This window comes from Saccopteryx bilineata, chromosome 2 (genome assembly GCF_036850765.1).
Source record: "Saccopteryx bilineata isolate mSacBil1 chromosome 2, mSacBil1_pri_phased_curated, whole genome shotgun sequence".
Classification (NCBI taxonomy): Eukaryota; Metazoa; Chordata; class Mammalia; order Chiroptera; family Emballonuridae; genus Saccopteryx; species Saccopteryx bilineata.
This window is the reverse complement of record NC_089491.1, coordinates 70555420-70578019: the sequence shown is the minus strand read 5'-3', so window position 1 is coordinate 70578019 and position 22600 is coordinate 70555420. Positions and strand designations below refer to the sequence as shown.

The window sequence follows — 22600 nt, the reverse complement described above, 5'->3', positions numbered from 1 at the left end:
TTTATTTAATCCTTTTTCTGGAATTTTTTATTTATTTTTGGGAGGAAGAGGACATGATATTTGTTTGTTTCTTTCTTTTAATCTCTTTATTTTGTCTGCCTTCCGGTATTTTTATTTCTATATATTTATTAGAGCTGCTATGTCTCCCCATCTTGGTAGTGTCTCAAAGAAGGCTTCCCCTGCAGTTCTTCCCTCAAAGCAAGACTGTTTGTTTGTTTCCTATATGTCCCTCGTGCCTTTTGAGCTGCTGCCCCAACACTGGGGCTCAGAACAAGTGAATTCATTAGCAAGTAGGTCTGTGCCTGGATTAGAAATGCCTGGGACTCCAGTAGCCCTCTGGACTTCTCTTCCTGGCACTGGAACCCTGGAGTGGGGAGCCCGGTGTGGGACTGGGACCCCTTGCTCCTCAGGAAAACTGCCACAGCTGATAAATCCCTTTTGATTTTTAAATGGCACACATAGATAGGGTGCTAGCCAGTTCTCTGTCCCTGACCCTTCTACCAGTCTCAAAGTGCCTTCTTCTGTTTATCCTTAGTTACAGGCCTTCTGTTCAGATGGGCATCAGGCTGTTCTCAATGTTGGTTGTTCTGTAGTTTATTTGTAATGGGGTCATGGAATAAGATGAGCATAGTGTTTACCTACTCCACCATCTTGACTGCATATCTGAACTCGTAGAATTATGTAATTATTTTGCTCTTTTCAACATAAGGAACTGAAGGTGCAGAGATAAAAAAAAATAGCCCTGTGTGAAAGTTACTTAGCTAGTATGATAAATAGCTAATAACTAAACCCTGGAGTCTGTGATATATAAATGTATTATGTTTTAACAATTCTAAAAGCATTTAAAGCATGTATACTCACATTATGCCGTATAACCATTTCTCTTAATGCCACCACTACCACCACTTCTGTTGACCTCACTGTATGATTGCTACAATACAAAATAACTTAGATGTCTTTGTTAGTAAATACAAGGCTATTCTTTAAAATATACTTAGCTCAAATATAACAAGAAAAGTAAAACAAAACAAAATAGACAAAAATACTTTCCAGTGCACTTAGATTATTCTTCTAAATTTGTTGTAGCTTGAGTTCCCTCACAAAAACTTTCTGCCAGAGCATCGCATTTGGATCTGGGTCTATGGCTCTCCCTCAGGGTCTCTTTTAACTGCACTGGGAGTGCAGTTCCCAGGACCTGCTAAATTTAAATTTATCTTTTTATTATTTCTCACAAAACCAAATTAGAAGGGATATAAATTTAAAAAAATTTTTATATTCCATTGTATTTTCCCACATCTTTGTTTTCAAGTCACAATATTTTTTCTAATACTTTTAATCTCATAATTTTAATTTTTTGCCTCCTCAGTCCAATGCATAAGCTAATTATGATACAGAAATGAACTCAGGCACACAATTTACAGGTGAATCAAACTAATGTATCTACTGTTTTATTTAAAAACTCTGAGAAAGTTAAAATTGCAGAATTAAAGATAAAGTTCTGACAGCTAAGAAAAGAAAAACTATTTTTAAAGTTTGAAGTTTTGTATATTTTTTATTTTTTATTTATTTTTTGTATTTTTTTTTTGAAGTTAGAAGTGGGGAAGCACTCAGACAGATTCCCACACGTGCCTGACAGGGATCCACCCAGCATGCCTACCAGGATGTGGTGCTCTGCCCATCTAGGGAGTTGTTCTGTTGTGGCTGGAGCCATTCCAGTGCCTGAGGTGGAGACCATGGAGCTGTCCTCAGCGCCTGGGCCAACTTTGCTCCAAAGGAGCCTTGGCTGCGGGAGGAGAAGAAAGAGTTAGGGAAAAAGGTGATGGGGAAGGTTGGAGAAGCCGATGGGCACTTCTCCTATGTGCCCTGACCGGGAATTAAACTCAGGATGTCCACATGCCAGGCTGACGTTATACCACTGAACCAACCGGCCAGGGCTGAAGTTTTGTAGATTTTTAAAAATATAAATGTAATACGTGTAAGAGTATGAAAATACAGAAAATAAAATGAAAACAAATGAAGATCAACCACAAAATTTTATCACCCCCTATTAGTATTTGGAAGTATAGCTTTTTACATTTTTCTCAAAATATATGCAAATACTATTCTTGTGTGTTTGTAGATGTGTTTGAAGTTTGTATGAATATATATCTAAATACAGATTTAGATATATATTATATATTGTCAGAAAAGGAAGAATTGAGATCCAGGCTTCTGAAAAAGTGACAAGAAAGCCAGGAAACAAAGAACATAGCCAAACCCACATCAGTCTGGTTAGGATGCTGCACTAGTATCATAGTCACCTTCTTGTGTCAGTGACACTATAAGACCTTTGACATTTTTACACCTGCATTGACTAATTTCTGTATGAAACTAGTTCTTTAATTCTATCAAAACTTAGAAACTTTAGTTAAAGACTAATCATCTAAACCTAAGATATTTATATATTCCTATATCCTCTACTATATGGCCCCTTTGCTTTTCATATGGGATATGGGACCTACTTCCCATTAAGATTCCCACAATTGAAAATTCTTCCAAGAGGAAAAGAGAACTTCAAAAGGTGGATATTGACTAAAGTCCTCTATGTTCTACAATGTTGGCCATTTAACAGCTAAATCTACTGTTCTTAACACTCCTGAAGACTACTTATCATAACTATCAGTAAATCATTTCTCCCAAAAAAGAAACAGTCTACATTTTCATCATTCATCCAGTATCAATACACTACCTCTTTAGTGGTGTTCATTTTTTCTTATTGTCTGTTGTGATCCGTCTGATTACCTTGTGAACTTCTGAACTACATTGCAAAATTAACCCCCACCCACCCAGACACTTAACAAACAAAAATGAGGAAAACACAAAGTAAAAGAAAACAATTTAATATTCAATCTTATAGACATCATATAGTTAGGGAAAAGAATATAGTTAAGCTACTGTAGACCTCATTTCCATAACTGGTTATGAGGATATAATTGGTGATTATGAATTTTTACCCCCCGTTAGCCATTTATGATTCTTTTATCTTCAGCTAACACCATATATGGTTAATGATTTTTAGCAATTGGCATGGCTCAAATAATTAGTCCTAAAATTGGTTTCACAGTCATTTATCATAGTTTTCTATTAACTTTTTACTTCTAGTTTTGTTAGTTTTCTTTTTATTTAATCATTACTGAAATGGGCTTATTATGCATCAGTTACTATTTCAGGTGTCTTATATATTTTAAGTCATTTATTCCTCATTACAACCCTGAGGCATAGATAGGAATTTTCCCTTTATTTTACAGTTAAGGAAATTAAGTTTACACAAAATTTACATGATTTTCCAAAATTCATTCAGCTAGTAGTTATTGAAACCATGATGATATTGGAACCAGCAGTCTATGTTGTATGTGAAAACATCTCATAGAATCTTTTTGGTTTTATCTATGATACACTCTATACTCTTAAAGAGGACCAATGTTACTTTTCTTTGATAGGTTAAATCACCCACACAAACTCAGTAGGCTCAATATATATTTAAAAATGTAGGTGACTGACATACACTGAGAGGATCATCTTGTCTATCTGATAATTAAATGTTTACTCCATTCGGTAAGCATTCAAATGATCCTTGAAACTAGGATTCAGATGAAACATATATATTCTCAGATTCTGCAACTGCATCAGAATCCTTCTTTCCCATCCTTTTTTCCAAACCTGCCTTATTATAAATCATTGATTCATTCTTCCCATTTCCCAAACATCTGTTCCTGAATTAGTATAGATTTTTACTTCAGGCCATCATCAGCCTTTCCAGAATGTTGTGGACAATGAGATATACTGTTAAAAGTTTCTCACACTAAAAATATTATCCTCACCCGACCAGGCAGTGGTGCAGTGGATAGAGCACCAGACTGGGATGCAGAGGACCCAGGTTCAAAACCCCAAGTTTGCAGGCTTGAGCGTGGGTTCATCAGGCTTAAGCATGGGCTCACCAGCTTGAGTTCAGGGTTGCAGGTTTGAGCATGGGATCATAGATATGAACCCATGGTTGCTGGCTTGAGCCCAACAGTGCTGGCTTGAAGCCCAAAGTCACTGGCTTGAGCCCAAGGTCCCTGGCTTAAGCAAGGGGTCACTCACTCTGCTGAGGCCACCCCTCCCCCGGTCAAAGCACATATAAGAAAGCAATCAATGAACAACTAAGGTGCCACAACAAAGAATTGATGCTTCTCATCTCTCTTTCTTCCTGCCTGTCCTCTCTCTCTCTCTCTCTCTCTCTCTCTTTCTCTGTCTCTGTCACACACCAAAAAAAAAGAAAAGAAAAGAAAAATATTAGCCTCTTGCATAGATTTTTAAAGATAACTGGAATGGCAATTTGATTCTGCAGCAGTGATTTTTAACTAGTACTAGCATATCATTCAGCACTTCTTGTAAAACTTGTTCCATCTTTGTTCTCACTAGCTGATGTTATCACAGTTGAATATTGAAGAAGGGATTTCACTGTGGTGGTGGGAGTGGCATGAAAGTATACACAGTTTGCTTATATAGTTGCTTCAACTGATTGCACTTCTGCATCATGATAGAATCCTACACTGGTCACTCTCAACTTTAGAGTAAAGTAGATCAGGTAATACCTAGTTCAGTATGTTTATAGGGTCATTTGCTATCTTATGGTTAGACAGTCAGACTGTCAAAGTCTAGTGAATGTTAAGAGCTGTTTGTCAAAAGGAGATAAGCTACTTGCTGAAGAAGGCATAGATTTGTTCTAAACTTCATTAGTCTTCATTTTGGGACTCTGTGGTTCCCATTTTGGCACTTGTTTATCTCTGTATACCGCATTTTCCAATATACCAGAGATAGTGTGTTCACCATTGTATCTTCTCAGTAACAGGGACTTTTGTAGTGCCACAGGCACAAATCAGAGATTCTTCTTTTGTCTTGAGTCTTATCAAAAGCAGCATCCTTTCAGGTAACTCATTAATGGCTCAGAATAGCATAACTAAATATACTATTTATTGCATCCAAATAAAAAATGCTCAACTGTTATGTCTCTTACCTAATGGACAAGGGCACATGTGTCCTTCTCTTTGAAATGCACTAACATGCCAAGGCCAAAATCATTGGATTCATAGAAACCTCCCTAAAATGACAAGCACTGATATTTTGTACTAATGTGTATTATACTGAAATATCCAGACTATCTTCTCCTTCCTACCTTGGTTCTAGCAATATGATATCACCAAGTAATTAAACAGGTCCTGGCTGGTTGGCTCAGTGGTAGAATGTCAGCCAGGCATGTGGGTGTCCTGGTTCAATTCCTATTCAGGGTACGCAGAAGAAGCAACCATCTGCTTCTCGCCCCTCCCCCCCCTTTTCTCTCTCTCTTCTGCTCCTGCAGCCATGATTCGATTGGTTCGACTGCACTGAGGATGGCTCCATGGAGCCTTGCCTCAGGTACTAAAAATAGCTCAGTTGGGAGCATGGCCCCAAATTGGCAGAGCATTGGCCCCAGATGGGATTTGTCAGATGGGTCCCAATCAGGGTACATGTAGGAGTCTGTCTCTCTATCTTCCCTCCTCTCAACTTGCAAAAGAAGAAAAAGAAAGTAATAAAACAGCATATGTCTTATGGAATGAGTATATAACTAAGGATCTTAGCATTGAGAGACTAGTATAGTAGTAAAGGAAGATGTTCACATATTCTTATGTTTTCTGGGATGAAGAAAAAGTTTTCATTAGGTTAATATCTATATACTATAATCAGATGCTATAGTGTTAGCTTAAGGAAGGAAATCAAATCTGGAACTCAAATGCTAATTCAAATTATTAATCAATTAAACATATGCTAATCCATTCTCTTTCTTCAAGACCTATCCATTTCTCCACTGGACTAAACTAGAAAGTTAAATGAGGATGCAATAGAAATATCCATTGTTTTTTTAAAGTTTTGAATGGCTGCACTAATAGTGGGTTTTCCCCAGAGAAATAATACTGATTTTTATTAATTGTTTGGATAGAAAGGAAAAGCCTCAGTGGCTTTTAATTGGTTCTTTCTGCCAAAATAGCACTTACTTCTAAATTTAATGGACTCGTGAAATACTTCTGCTGGTTTCTCAGTTATCTTTTCCAAGTGCTTACTATGGAACTGATAGAATAAACATAGAATGCTTTGGGAGTTTCAGTTGGCTGATATGGTCAAACTAGTGGCAAACCTTCAAGCCTTCCCTTTGGTGAGGTTGTGGTGTTCTGGGTCATCAACAATTAATGTTTTAGTCAGAATCACAGTCCATTAATCTGTGACAAATGGAGGTGTTCTACCTTTCTCACAGCACAGATAGTATGATAAATCCTGCAAGTCCTCCAAAGAAGCCTGTGTTTCTCTTGCATGGCTCTGCTTTATCTTCATTGGAGATGTTCTGTGTTTATCAAGGGATGTGTGAATAACCATGAATCTCTTTCATTTTAGCTATAGTCAAAAAGGCTTTCATTCCCCGTGGCCTGGGATGATTTTTTTTTTTCAAAACTACAAAACAGTATCAGTGAAATTGTTTTTGACAATAAAGACTTCCCACCACCACCCCCATTAGAAGGAATAAAGAGACATTGGAATCTTTACATTTGGTTAATTTAACTTCTACCAAAACTTATTAAGGAATCATATATATATATATATATGATATATATATATATTTTTCTTCTGATATCTTTAGCATGTCAGTTTGGTGTGTAGGCTAGTTGTCTCATCATCACAGGATGGCTGTTAGAATTCCAGGCATAATCCAGAAAGATTATAGTCTAGACATGAACACGTGGCTATGTCTTCCTATGTTTAATTTTATGAGCAGAATCATTTCTAGGAAGTTCCTAGAAGTCTTTCCTTCATGTTTCATAATTTTTCCACTCAGATTTAAATAGGTCATTAGCAATATGGATGAAATTATCATAAATTACTTGGATTTAAGAAAATATGTCTGAGTAAGGCATAAAAACCATTTTCATGAGTGTCATGAACCTGAGCAAAATTAAGGCTCCATTAACATGGAACCAGTTATGGGATTCAAATAATTGAACAACTGGTTCTCTTTCCTAATGACTGTTTTAAGTATAAAAAAAGATATACCAAAAGGTAGTTTATTGTTTTATGCATTTAATACTTAAATAAGAATAATAAAAGAGGCACATAAAACTAGATTATGTTATAAAAAAGTTTTAAAATATCAATGAAAAATATTAAATAATACCTGACAAAAAAACAATAAAAATTTCATAGGTTATCTGGATTATATACAGTTGGATAATGTGTATGACAGACTTGTTAGTCATGGGAAAGTTGTGAGCATTCTTCCATGGCTTTCGGAATGGGTGATAAGATAATCCTTGAAGTCGATATTTCTATTGGTTCATCATGTCCTAGCTTCTTACTGGTGTCACCCTTTGGGGGACTCCAGTAATATCTCAGGGGAATTTTGGGCGTGACACAAAGCTGAAACAAATGATAGCTTGTCACCCCCTGGTTGTTTGGCACTTTTTCTCTCTTTCCATTATATGTTTGTTCACTGAAGTAACAAATGCAAGAGAATTAAAATGTAGCATTTCATCAAAGGTATAATGAGTTTTATGAAATAAATAAATGAATATTACAAGCATAGTTCTATCAATTTTTTTTTCCCCTTGGACGGAACAAACATTACCACAGGCACTTAGCATATGCTGTTATGCAGACAAACATTAAAAAATAGTAAGAAATATAAATTTGTGATTTCCACATTGGGTGGCTGCCCAGACACCCACCTTAGAGAGGTCCCTGATTACAAGTGCCATTTCAACTACCAATTCGCCAAGCTCAACAAAAAATTAAGTATTGGTTCTGCTGAAACGATGTGAACTGACTGAATCCCACCACTGCGTGAAACATACAATGAATGTTACAAAGGACACCAAAAGTACCTGCTGTTTAGAACTTTGTTGATTGTATATTTATTTTGATTCTGAAGAACATGCAATTAGTTTGTTTGGTTTTTTTTGTTTGTTTGTTTTTTACAGAGACAGAGAGTCAGAGAGAGGGATAGATAGGGACAGACAGACAGGAACGGAGAGAGGTGAGAAGCATCAATCATCAGTTTTTTGTTGCGACACCCTAATTGTTCATTGATTGCTTTTTCATATGTGCCCTGACCACGGACCTTCAGCAGACCGAGTAACCCCTTGCTCAAGCCAAAGACCTTGGGTCCAAGCTGGTGAGCATTTTGGTCAAACCAGATGAGCCTTCGCTCAAGCTGGCGACCTCAGGGTTTTGAACCTGGGTCCTTCCGAATCCCACTCCATCGCTCTATCCACTGTGCCACCGCCTGGTCAGACCATGCAATTAGTTTTAACTTTCAAATATCTCTGTAATTAGGCATGTTTGTATTTTAACAGACTCTCTGCTATACTATGATAGCATATCTGCTTTGTTTCCAGTGATTCGTTGTTCTTTTCTCTACTACTCCCAAGACCTACATACACATTTAAACTGAAACCATCTGTCTTTTTTCTACTAGCATGTCTTTCACAAGACATAATAATCTACAAAATAGCATGTAATGTGAAATTGACACTGCTTATCAGTGTATATTTCTCAAGGTTTTTATTTACCTTCATGTAATCATACTGAAGAATATTTTTAGAAGCACTTAGGTGGATGACACATTAAAGAAATTTCATCTCATATTTTATTTATTCAATGTTTTTAATTCCTGCTCTATAATATACCAAGTAATTTCTGGCATTATAATGGCATTTTATGAAAATAATGGTCAGATTAAATTTTTCTAAACCAGCCAAGGAAAGTATTGCAATAACACACATGTCCAGGTTAGCATATGGGTATAGAATCTCTCAGTATTTTCTATATTTGTAAATTGACTTTGATCTGAAACAATGTGCCCCTCCTACTTTAGTGTAGGAACATTAAAAGTCAATAATTAACTAATTCTTTTATTATAAATTAGTAAACATCAGCATTTTGTCCACAAATAAATTGTTTCATCCTATAATCAGCCCTTTAGATCAGTGGTCCCCAACCCCCAGGCCACAGACTGGTACCGGTCTGTGGGCCATTTGTTACCAGGCCACAGAGAAAAAATAAATAACTTACATTATTTCCATTTTATTTATATTTAAGTCTGAAAGATGTTTTATTTTTAAAAAATTACCAGATTCTCTCTGTTACATCTGTCTAAGACTCACTCCTGACACTTGTCTCGGTCACGTGATACGTTGCCGCTAAAATTAAACCCACAAACTAGCAAAATGAGTGAAAAACAAAATTCCATTGAAAGTTTTTTTGTGAAGTGGAAAAGGGCCAGTGAGGAGATAGAAGAACCTACGACCTCGAAGAAAAAGAAGGCTTCATTTAATAGACAATACCAGAAGTCCTAGGTGAAGTATGGATTTATCACAACTGGTAATTCTCACGCACCAAGGCTGCTCTCCATAATAATTATTTAGCTACCAGTTAAATAATGAGGCAATGAAGCCTTCAAAATTGCTTCACCACGTGGAGAACAAGCACCCTACTTTAAAAAACAAGGCTTCTGATTATTTCGAAAGAAAAAAGCATGAACAAGAAGGACAGAAACAATTACTGGTGGCCACTGAGAGCATCATACTTGGTGTCTAATCATATTGCTAAGGCTAAGAAGCCATTCACCATTGGTGAAGAATTGATCCTTCCAGCCACTAAAGACATTTGTTGTGAACTTCTAGGAGAGGCTGCAGTTAAAAAGATAGCACAGATGCCTCTTTTGGCTATCACTCTCACACGACGCATTGAGGAAATAGCAGAGGACATTGAATCACAACTGTTGGAAAAGATTAATAAATCACCGTGGTATGCTCTCCAGGTTGATGAATCTACAGATATTGACAACAAGGCAATGCTACTTATTTACAATGCTACTTCTGCATTATCTTTATCAAGAGGATGTGCATGAGGATATGTTATGTGCACTATCATTGCCAACCAAAACCACAGCTGCAGAACTATTTAAATTGCTGGATGACTATATATCAGGAAAACTGAAATGGTCTCGCCTGACCAGGTGGTGGTGCAGTGGATAGAGCGTCGGACTGGGATGCGGAAAGACCCAGGTTCGAGACCCCGAGGTCGCCAGCTTGAGTGCGGGCTCATCTGGCTTGAGCAAAGAGCTCACCAGCTTAGACCCAAGGTCACTGGCTCCAGCAGGGGGTTACTTGGTCTGCTGAAGGCCCGTGGTCAAGGCACATGTGAGAAAGCAATCAATGAACAACTAAGAAGTCGCAACGCGCAACGAGAAACTGATGATTGATGCTTCTCATCTCTCTCTGTTCCTGTCTGTCTGTCCCTGTCTATCTCTGCCTCTGTAAAAAAAAAAAAAAAAATGAAATGGTCTCTTTGTGTTGGCATATGCACAGATGGAGCTGCTGCCATGACCTGAAAGATGTCTGGTTTAACTACTCGGATAAGGAGGTTGCACCTGAATGTGAGTCATTCACAGGGAAATGCTGGCTAGCCGAAATATACCACTGGAACTTAACAGCATATTGAATGATGTCGATAAAGTTATTAACCACATCAAAGCACACGCCCTTCACTCGCACCTGTTCGAACAGCTTCGTGAGGAAATGAACTCGGAGCACAGACACCTTCTCTTATACAGAAATAAGATGGTTATCCCAAGGGAGGTACCTGGCCAGTGTTTGAATTAAGAGAGCCGCTGCAGAGATTCCTCTCAGAAAAAAAAGTCACCACTAGCAGCACATTTCAGTGACGAGGAATGGGTCGCAAAACTCGCTTACTTGTGCAACATATTTAACTTTCTCAATGAACTCAATTGGTCACTTCAGGGGAAAATAACAACTGTCTTCAAGTTTGCAGATAAAGTAGCTGCATTTAAAGCCAAACTGGATTTGTGGGGATGACGCGTGAAGAAGGGTATATTTGACATGTTTCAAACATTCGTAGGAATTTCGGAAGAGACTGAGACCAAGCCTTCATTGTCTAGCTGGTGCACGATCACCTGTATTTACTTTTAAAAAGTTTGAACGCTACTTCCCAACCACAAAAGACCCACAAATTGCCAAGGAATGGATTCACGATTCATTTGTCAACAAACCAGGTGAATCCAGCGTGTCTATGCAAGAAGAGGATCAACTACTGGAGATCGCAAATGATGGCAGCCTTAAAAATATGTTCAAGACTACAACTCTGCCGGTGTTCTGGATTAAAGTCATGGCAGAATACCCCGAGATCACCACAAAAGCATTAAAAACCCTGTTGCCATTTCTGACATCCTATTTGTGTGAAGCGGGATTTTCTGCAGTGACAGCAATCAAATCAAAATTACAAAATAGACTGGACATAAGCAACACACTTCGGGTGTCATTGTCTCCCATTACCCCTAGATGGGACTGTCTTGTTGCAGAGAAACAAGTTCAGGGCTCCCACTGATTTAGCATTATGGTTGTTGAGAGATAGGCTACTATCTCTCATTCTATATAAACATTATAATAAATAACCCTTAACTTACAATATTTATAACAATGGTGAGTTGTATTTTTCATGCACTTTATATTTGTTTTTGTGTTGTATCTTATTTTTAAGGCATGTTTAAACATTACCATAGCGACTGGAGAGTGTTTGGAGGCAGAGAGGATGTTACTCATGTTATGTTTGTTGTTGGTGCAATGTTAAGAGGATGCTTCTAATAAAGTTGCATATGAGTACACAGTGGATTCATGTTTATTTTTATTGTAGTAAGTTCATGATTGGTAGCGAGCCTGAACCTATCATATTACATATTAATGTCAGACATGAAACGTTGTCAGAATAATAAATTTAAATACAGCCTGAATTATGAGGACATGCTCATTCCTTCTTTAACTTAGCCCAATAAGTATCTTAAGTTCGACAATTATATTTAAAAAATACCACAGTTTTTATGCCTGTCGCATAATTTTATTTTGTGCATTTATCCATCCCACCCTAAAGGCTGGTCCGTGAAAATATTTTCTGACATTAAACCGGTCCATGGCCCAAAAAAGGTTGGGGACCACTGCCTTAGATCATGCTTGAATCTAACAGTATATAGAAAGAACAATGAGGTGGTGTTGGTGTAGCGGGGGAAGCATGCTGATCATTGGCCTTTTTAGACAAGTTAAATCTTTTAGAATAAAGAGCACTATCATGTTTAATCTGGAACGAACACTCTCAGACATATGAACTTCTCAGGCGAGGAGGACCAGTAACTTTAGATGACCCTTTTGTATCTCCAGTCCAATTTCTTGGGGCATAACTCTTCAAATCATGACTCTCTCATTCAAAGATGTAATAATCCAATAAATTCAAATAACATTAGAAATATGAGTCATAGAACTGAACTTTGCTTTTATATTTTGGCTACCTTTAACCAAAGCTACAAGAGATAGATGACACTGAGTTTAGTCAAGAATTTAGAAATGTGGGTATATCGTGTACTTTCTTCATGCTATCCAACCTTGTGCATTTTAAAGTTGCTACCCAACTATGAACTCATTGAATTCTTCTTAGTATTTATGATGTCATCATTGCTATATCCTGAAGTTTTTCCTTTCCTCCAGTGGGTGAACAAAGACTATATGAATAAGACTTGCATCTCTGATGCTAAAAGGAATGCAGTTTAAGATTTTTTCTTAAAATGCTAATAAAACTTCCCTGTCTTCAACCCTAATGCACTCAGCTAACTTAAAAGTTTAAAACTTAAAAGTTTAAAAGAAAAGGAATGAATGTATTAGCTTTTTGATAACTGGCTAACACTGAGAGAGTTGGTAATGGGAACATAGCTACTGATAAGCCTCAAAAGTCTACTTGAGACTGTACTGCTGATACCACACCACAAGACTTTGCATTATTTCCACTACTAGACATGTCACATTGTACTTTCAGTATATTCTACTGATATATTCATGTCAGTGTCTTAACGTTAACAATTATGAGTGAGAACCTGAACACGCTCATGCTCTGGCTGACAGTGTACAAGAAGAGGAGAGTGTCCCTTTTGGCATCCACTGATCCACTGATAAAAGTGGACTCTGCTTTTCAGTAGATTAATACAATTAAGAGATTGTTACCATATAGAAAGTGTTAGAATGCTAGCTACCAGAAAATTAAACTCCTTCCCCTCCATTTAGCAAATATCAGGCACTTCTTCTGTGCTAATAAATAGTGATCTGTATTATCATTTAAAAAAATAGAATGCATACTAAGAAATTAAGTAAATATTTAAAAAATTGCTTGAGGTACTGAAGAAAAAATTTAGAACTATATACAATATGTCAAATATACATGTAAAACTGCCTATCAATAGTCATGAAACTTATTTTTTTATACTTTATTTTTACTGTAAATTTATAAAAGTCACAGAAATATTTCCATAGCTTTCAAGTCAAGAGGTAAAGTGTAAAACTGAATTTTATTTTTACATTATAATGCCAAGAGTTATAGATTGAAGTTTAAGAAAACATCTTGGAGGTTCCTAGTTCATACCATATGGGACTATTAACCAAATGCCATATTTTAATAACTATGCAAAAAGGAACAGAGTTTATTAGAGACACTTAGTAAATATTTGTTAAATGAATGAATATGAGTTCTATTATTATTTTTCTTTTAGATATTCATAATTTCACAGAAAAAAATAGTAATAAATATCTAATAATAGAATAGCTTTGAATACAATGGGTATCTTCAAAATGATAATGATAATACTAATAATTATTATAGTGTATGTTTGTAGAATTGAAATTAATTTCTATATCGGTTGTGTTCCAGGCTTCTTTCCTGAGCTTTAAAGAGAAATAAGAAAGAAAGAAAAGAAAAGAATTGTAATTTTAATATGCAACTGAAATATACAGTCCTTATGATAATACACCATTAAATGTAGTGGATTTGTTAATATTGTATATATTTAAGGCATGTTAGACAAATGTGATGGCTAATTTATTGTCAAACAATAGCTAACATACCACTACATTTCTCTATATATATCAAATATCATATATTTCTGACACAGTTTAAAAATCGTATTTTAGAGCTTTTTCTCTAGGAATATTAATTGGGCACATTCAACCAGAAGAAATAAGAATTTTTTAGCAGGGCAAGGAAAACTCCACAGTACTTGTGGTTTTGTACATTTATTACAAATTTTATTGCCAATGTATAATATCCACTGGGTAAATATGGGTTTGTTCTATTTATTGCTTTGTATTAGTATAGGTCAACTATTCATAGATTAGTAGACATCAAAGGATTGTAATTGTTTTAGATTAGCTATGACAATGAATAGCACTATATTTTTATGTAAATGCCACCAGTTATAGACATATGTGCTATAGAAAATATCAACTCCAATCCTATCTCTCTAATTGTTAATAAAATGTTACATATTTTTTCTGTCTTAAAAAACAATGACAGATTAATACAAAATAATTTTAAAATGTTCTTTTCCACACTTCATTCCTTTAAACATAACAATACATTAGCAGCAAAATATGACAATAATTTTTAATAGACCTAATAAGTGTGCAAATTATATTTTCTCATAACTTTATATTAATTTAAACAAGTTTTATAGAAAACCTGTCAATTATAACATCCTATTGCACCGGAAAACAGAGTTAAAATATATGAGTGAGCATTATCAAATACATTTGAGGGTATCTCCTTTTAATGAGCTAAACATTTAAGTCATTAATAATTAGATAATAATATAAGCACTACTTTGAGTACTTTACTGATTGCTGGGAGGTAGGGTAACTAAGAAAGTTTTTTTTTTTAATAAGTTTTATTTATTTATTTTACAGAGACAGAGAGTGAGTCAGAGAGAGGGATAGACAGGGACAGACAGACAGGAACGGAGAGAGATGAGAAGCATCAATCATCAGTTTCTCGTTGCGTGTTGCGACTTCTTAGTTGTTCATTGATTGCTTTCTCACATGTGCCTTGACCATGGGCCTTCAGCAGACCGAGTAACCCCCTGCTGGGGCCAGCGACCTTGGGTCCAAGCTGGTGAACTCTTTGCTCAAGCCAGATGAGCCAGCGCTCAAGCTGGCGACCTCGGGGTCTCGAACCTGGGTCCTTCCGCATCCCAGTCCGACGCTCTATCCACTGCGCCACCACCTGGTCAGGCGAAAGTTTTTTTTTTAACTCAGTTAATTTCTTACTTTAAGACTTGTATTAGCAGGTCAACAATCAAAACATCTTTTCAAAAGCAATTGCAAATTACACATTTTGTCCAAAGTTTTACAATAGACTATCACTTAGGCAGTAAGCATCCTAGAAGTACTAAATAGTAGAATACTGTATACTATATATATATATATATATATATACACTTTTATATGATTTTATAATCAATAATTGACTATAGAAGAAACTAAAAATCTCTGTGTGAGAAATTACCTTGTGACTGGGAATGTTTGTAAATTAGCTAATTGAATCCAAAAAATACCTATGGCTAAAAATAAAATTATACCAGGAATGCATGCCCATAAAATGGCTTAAAACCAGAATATACTATTTAAAAATAATTTTCAAAAAATTAGAAATATTACAAAAGGTAGTAAAGAAGATTAGTAATGATAGTTTCCAGGTCCATACATGTTGTCACGAAAGGTAAGATATCCTTCTTCCTCACGACTGCGTAGTATTCCATTGGGTATATGTACTACAGCTTTTAATCCATTCGTGCATTGAAAAACACTTGGGCTGTTTCCAGATCTTAGCTATTGTAAACAATGCTGCAATAAACATGGGGGTGAATTTCTACTTTTGAATCAGTAATATGGTATTTATAGGATATATTTCTAAAAGTGAAATACCTGGGTCAAAGGGCAGTTCCATTTTTACTTTTTTCAGGAATCTCCATACTGTTTTCCACAGTGGCTGCACCAGACTGCATTCCCACCAGCAGTGGAGGAGAGTTCCTTTTTTTTTTTTTTATGGAATACTACTCAGCCATCAGAAATGATGACATTGAATCATTTACAACAAAATGGTGGAATCTTGATAACATAATACAGAGTGAAATAAGTAAATCAGAAAAAAACAAGAACTGCATTATTCCATACCTAGGTGGGACATAAAAATGAGACTAAGAGACATGGACAAGAGTGTGGTGGTTAGGGGGGGAAGGAGAGGGAGGGAGAGGGGAAAGGGGAGGGGGTGGGATACAAAGAAAACTAGATAGAAGGTGACAGAGGACAATCTGACTTTGGGTGATGGGTATGCAACATAATTGATTGACACAATAACCTGGACATGTTTTCTTTGAACATATGTCCCCTGATTTATTGATGTCACCCCATTAAAATTAATAAAAATTTAAAAAATAAAAAATAAAAAAAAACATTAATCAGAATTAGAAAATCTGAGAAATGAAGTGGCAATTCAGGTAAGTAATAAAAGTAAAAGAACTGAACTAGAAAAAACGCTAGGACAAATATACTTAGCAGACAAATCAATAAGAAAAAGAGCATCAAAGAAAGATGCATTTTAGAAAATATAACAAAAAAAGAAGTAAAAAATTATTTGAGACAAATTAATAATTGCTGAAGATACACAAAGAAGATACTACATATAAGCAACAGGAGTCCCTGAAGAAAACCAAAGGAAAAGAACAAATACTCAAAACTATAATAAAGAAAACTTTCCTGCTGATATTTGAAGTTACATATTGATTATAATCATGACCTAAAGATATCAACCTGGAATTACAAAAACAGAAAGTATTATTGTAAAATTCTGTACTTTAAAGAAAAAAGCACAACATGGCACTGGACATCATCAAAAAATGACTAGGAGAAGATGGAGGGAAGAGAGTGAAGAAGGATAAATATATGGTGACAGAAAATGATTTGACTTTGGGTGATAGCTATACAATATAATCAACAGTTCAAATGCTATAGAAACCTTTACATGAAACCTATGTACTCTTATTGATCAATGTCACCCTGTTAAATTTAATTTTTTAAATAAAATTTTAAAAAATGACTAGTAAGGGGAAGAAAATAAGTTATTATTAGCAAAGAAAACCAATTGTAAAAGAAAATAGGTAACATATTTACACAGGGTAGGAGTAAGCTGAGCCAAAGATGTTATATTCAGAAAAACTAACACTGAATTATAAAGAGCATTAAACTTATTATTTAAGAACTCCAATGTATCCTTTTAGGTCTTCTCAACAATCTTCTATGCAATATATTTCAGACAGCTGAGGAACTAGTAATATATATAAAGATTAGTAGTGAGCATTTAAATACAGTTACTCATAGAACTAAAGCTAGGTGATGGTTCTTCTATAGCAGGGGTATACCTACCGCCCACTTTTGTATCTCTGTTAGTAGTAAAAATTTTTAACCGCCCACCGGTTCCACAGTAATGGTGATTTATAAAGTAGGGAAGTAACTTTACTTTATAAAATTTATAAAGCAGAGTTACAGCAAGTTAAAGCATATAATAATAATTACTTACCAAGTACGTTATGTCGAATTTTCACTGTTTGGCAGAATAAATCTTTATAAAACAACTTACTATAGTTAAATCTATCTTTTTATTTATACTTTGGTTGCTCTGCTACTGCCCACAATGAAAGCTGAAATGCCCTCTAGTGGGCAGTAGGGACCAGGTTGACTACCACCATTCTATATCCTCAAGAATCAGGATTTTTGATGTGGAAATGAAGAGAGTAGTGCCGTATGAAAGAAATTTAGTAAAATCTCTGCAGTTTTGATTTATCTTTGGAAGTATCAGTATTAATTTATGATTATTTTTTTCTTGAAAAACGCATTTATATATACTTGAGCATGTTATTGTGCATGCCTGGGTATGTGTGCATGTGGTATATCCAGGCACTGCCACTGCAAAAACAGAAAAGCAATGACTGACCCAGTTGCAATAAATATAACATACAGATTATGGCATTGAAAGAGCATTTTCCACTAAAGGAAATTATGGCTTCTTGGAGAAATTGCATGTCTAGGACAAGGTAAACCTGGGATGGTTCTTTAAATCAGGTAGCAAGCAAGCTATGGAAGACTCCAGGGCCCAGGGCCCTGGTCAGTGGATAAAGCATCTACCTGGTATATAGATATCTCAGGTTCAATTCCCAGTCAGGACACACAGGAGAAGCAATCATCTCTTTCTTTTCCCCTTCCTCTAGCTCTTCTCTCCCTCTTCCCCTCTCATAGCAAGTGGCTTGATTTGTTCGAGCCTGGTTCCAGGCACTGTGGATAACTCTGTTGGAGTGCATCAGCCTCAGGTGCTAAAAAAGAGCTCAGTACCCCCATCAGCCCCAGACTGGGTTGCCTGGTGGATACTGATTGGAGCTCTTGTGGGAAACTCTCACTGTCTCCCCTCTTCTCACTTAAAAAAAGAAAAAAAAGAAAAGACTCCAGATTATGTCATAAGAATTCAGAAAACAACTTAAAGATGCCTTTAATTTGGTTAATTTACAATTTATAAGTAAGATATAGTCATTGTGACATATTGAAACTTATTAAACACATATAATTCTAGAAGTTCAAAATGGTATTTTAAAAATTGATCTTCAGAGTATGTGAAGCAGTTAAGTCATTATCTTGAAAACTAGTCTATGAAATAAAAGAATTAAGAATTTATCTTTCCCCAGCCTGTTGGCTCAGTGGTAGAGTTTCTCCCTAGCATGAGGATGTCCTGAGTTCAATTCCCAGTCAAGGCATACAGGAAAATCAACCCTCCGCTTCTCCACGCCTCCCCCTCCTCTTTATCTCTCTTTTTATTTCCCACAGTCATGGCTCAGAGAAAGTTGGCCCTGGGCACTGAGGATGGTCCCCTGGCTTCACCTCAGGTGCTAAAGTAGCTCAGTTACTCAGCAATGAAGCAACGGCCCCAAATGGGGAGAGCATCTCCTGTTAGGTGGCTTGCTGCATTGATCCCAGTCAGGGTGTATGCAGGAGTCTGCTCTCTGCCTCTCCACCTCTCAATTAATTAATTGAATGAATGAATGAATGAATGAATTTATTTTGCCTTTTCTATAATGGACTCTACTACTGGGCTAGAAAACAGCAGAATAGAGGACATGTCTTGTTATAAACGTGTCCTAGCAAATAAATGAAATAGAAATGATGGAATTAGATAATTACATTTTGCAATTATAAATTAATTAACAAATTTAAGAACTGAGTATCAATGATTGATAACAAATATAAAAACTGAGGCTCAGATTGATTATTGCAATTATACAGCTACTCACAGCTAGTCAGTACATAAGTAAGGATCCTAGAGCCCAGTTTAATTAATTTGTCTTAACTCAAGGTTTATGCTAGGCTTTTTACTTTTGTGCCAGATGTTGAATACTAGAATAATGCAATTTGTATTTTATCATGTGCCTTGATTTATCAGACAAGATGTTACATGATCATTAATATCAATAACTTTCATTTGAGACATACAAGGCAGCTCATTAAATTTAAATCACATTGAGTAAGTTACTAGATTTTCATTTTTTTCAGTCCTAATTTTTAATGAAAAATATTTTTCACTGGTGTATTTTAAATCTCTCAAGTAGTATTTACAATAAATTTTTAACAAAGAACAGATCTCATGTTCAAAGGCAAAGCTATCTATCTAAAATTTAATAGTATGCTTTTGTTTTTGCTGTATTTGTTTTTACAATTAATTCATAACAATAAAAAGTTGCAATTGTTTCTTTTATTACAGCAGCAATATAAAGTTTCATTCATATAATAAAGAAGCCAGTTAAAACATCACATTAGATAAGTTATAGTATGAATGGTATACATGATCAGACAAAAATTATAATTCGTTCTCAAGTAAATAGCTTTTGGAAATACTGTGATAAGTAAAATTCTATTCTAATAATATGTTTTTAAAAATTAAGTCATAAGGGATTAAGAAGTATTAATGGTATATTTGGGGATAAATGGAAGATAAATAGTATGCTTATATATTTTGGGATTATCTTCTTTTCTTGACCATTACACAGCTTTTATTTTTTTAATTATATTTATTGAGGTAACACTGGTTAACATAATTATACAGGTTTTGGGTGCCCAATTCTGCAACACATCTCTGCACATCATAATGTATGTTCAGTAACCCTCCAAGTCTTCATCCATCACCATTTATCCTCTCATAGCTTTCCCCACATCCCCCTTCCACAATCACTACACTGTTGTCTGTGTCCAATAGTTACCTTTCTTTTTTTTCTGTTCTTTTGTGTTCAATCCCCCTACTCCCATCACCCAACCCAACCCAACCCCAACAACTGTCAGCCAGCTCTCTATGTATGAGTCTGTCTCTATTCCACCTGTTAGTTTATTTTGTTCATTGGATTCCACATACAAGTGAAACCATATAGCATTTGTCTTTCTCTGACTGGCTTAGGTCACTTAGCATAATGCTCTCCAGCTTCATCCATGCTGTTGCAAAAGGTAAATTTTATTTTCTTTTTTTTTTTTATGACCTGGTAGTATTCCTTTGTGTAAATGAACCACAGCTTTTTTATCCACTCATCTATTGATGGGCACTTTCGGCTGCTTCTAAATCCTAGCTATTGTAAATAACACTGCAATAGAACAAATATTACAAAAACTTATATAGACCACAACAGACCCCAAATAGCCAAAGAAATTTTGAGGGAGAAGAAAGTATTTGGAGATTTATGCTACCAGATATCAAACTAAACTGCAAAGACATAGAAATCAAAATGGTACTGCAGCATAGTACTGGCATAAAATACCCCAAAATATAGATTAATGCAGTGGTTCTCAAAGTGTGAGCCAGGGTACACTGGTGTGCCCTAGAAGATTTCCAGGTGTGCCCTATGGTATTCCAAAGAAATATGTGCCTGTTGGGGACGAAAAAACCAACAAGGTTTTTGGAGTTTAGATTTTGGAGGACAGAGGTGTGGGAATTGGCTGTGAACTGACAATCTGCCAACCCCTCACCTCATTTGCCTGATTAGGTTGCAAATGGGTGTTAATCTGTAGTGCTGGATTGTTTACACTACCCCCCATGTTCCCCGGAAAGACTGGAGGCAAGTTTTTTTCTATCCTTTGTTTGATGGAAAATTAAGATGATATGTATGGTAGGGGTTTTCTGCACTCAACACAATTAAGAGTAAAAAGAGAGGAATTCTTCAAGTATTGACGAGGAATGAGAGTTTTCCTTTCAAATATATGCCCAAACATTGAAGAAATTGCTAAGACACATAGGCTCATGTTTCTCATAAACACAAGAATGAAAAAAATTTAACACATTTGCACCAGGACCTGCTGAATTTACTAAATCTTCCTAAGAATGCATCTATATATATAAAAAATAACTTTTTGTCATTTTTTTTATTTTTAACCCCTCTTTTCTACAAACTCTAAAAAGCATAACTCAAAAAATGTAACGTAAAAATGTTTTTTAATGTCAGAATAAATTTAATTTTGTATTTATTTTGTTTAATTACCATAAAAGCATGCTTGGACTTTATATTTTTTCTTTAATATTTGACTTTATTATATTTCTCAGAAATTTGTACATAGTGTACCTACAATTATTTGTAGGATTTTATTTATTATTATTATTATTATTATTTGTATTTTTCCAAAGCTGGAAACGGGGAGAGACAGTCAGACAGACTCCCACATGTGCCCAACCGGGATCCACCTGGCACGCCCACCAGGGGGCGACGCTCTGCCCCTCAGGGGCATCGCTTTGTTGCGACCAGAGCCACACCAGCGCCTGGGGCAGAGGTCAAGGAGCCATCCCCAGCGCCCGGGCCATCTTTGCTCCAATGGAACCTCGCTGCGGGAGGGGAAGAGAGAGACAGAGAGGAAGGAGAGGGGCAGGGGTGGAGAAGCAGATGGACGCCTCTCCTGTGTGCCCGGGCCAGGAATCGAACCCAGGACCCCTTGCACGCCAGGCCAACACTACCACTGAGCCAACCGGCCAGGGCCTATTTGTAGGATTTTAAATGAGCCCTGACTTCAAAAAGTTTGAGAACCACTGGATTAAGGAAACAGAATAGAATGTCCACAAATCAACCAATGTCTACATGGTCAATTAATATTTGACAAAAGAAGCCAAAGCATACAATAGGGTAAAGACAATCTATTCAATAAATAGTGCTGGGAAAATTGGATTGATATGTTCTAAATAAAACTAGACCACTTAATAAGAGGGCCTAATGCAAGGCTTAAATGCTCCCCCAATAAGAGGGCTGAGCTCTCTCAACAAGCTTTAACCAGAGCTGACTGTATACATTGATAGTTATGTTATGTGTCCTGGGGCATATAGAACAGTGTACACTACCACAAACCTGTCATCCTACCATTTTAAGATTCATTACGATCGGTTTAAATGACACTTTGTTGTTGTAAGTCTCCATTAAACATGTCCTTTTAAAATCTTTGTAATTTACTACCTCAGTGAGATTTAGAAGCCAGATAGATGACATTAACAGTTAAAGAGGAGGTTAGTCAAGCAGAGCTCCAGCACAAACTACTAGGATACTGTGAGATAAACAGATAAATGTAACATATTAGCTCTTTGCACCAAGGTCAACCCTTGTAGA

General features: G+C 36.0%; 1 protein-coding gene across 4 annotated transcripts in view; it reads left to right on the top strand.

Moving 5' to 3' along the window:
* PTPRD (protein tyrosine phosphatase receptor type D) overlaps positions 1-22600 on the top strand; it is a 2510439-nt gene that overhangs the window by 852239 nt on the left and 1635600 nt on the right. Inside the window, exon 1 of one of the 4 annotated variants that reach the window (XM_066257237.1) lies at positions 19795-19809. The exons of the other annotated variants lie outside the window; for them this stretch is intronic. The gene's annotated coding sequence lies outside the window, so the exon portion shown is untranslated. Of the gene's footprint in view, positions 1-19794; positions 19810-22600 lie in introns of those variants that run through there. 4 annotated transcript variants of the gene reach the window in all.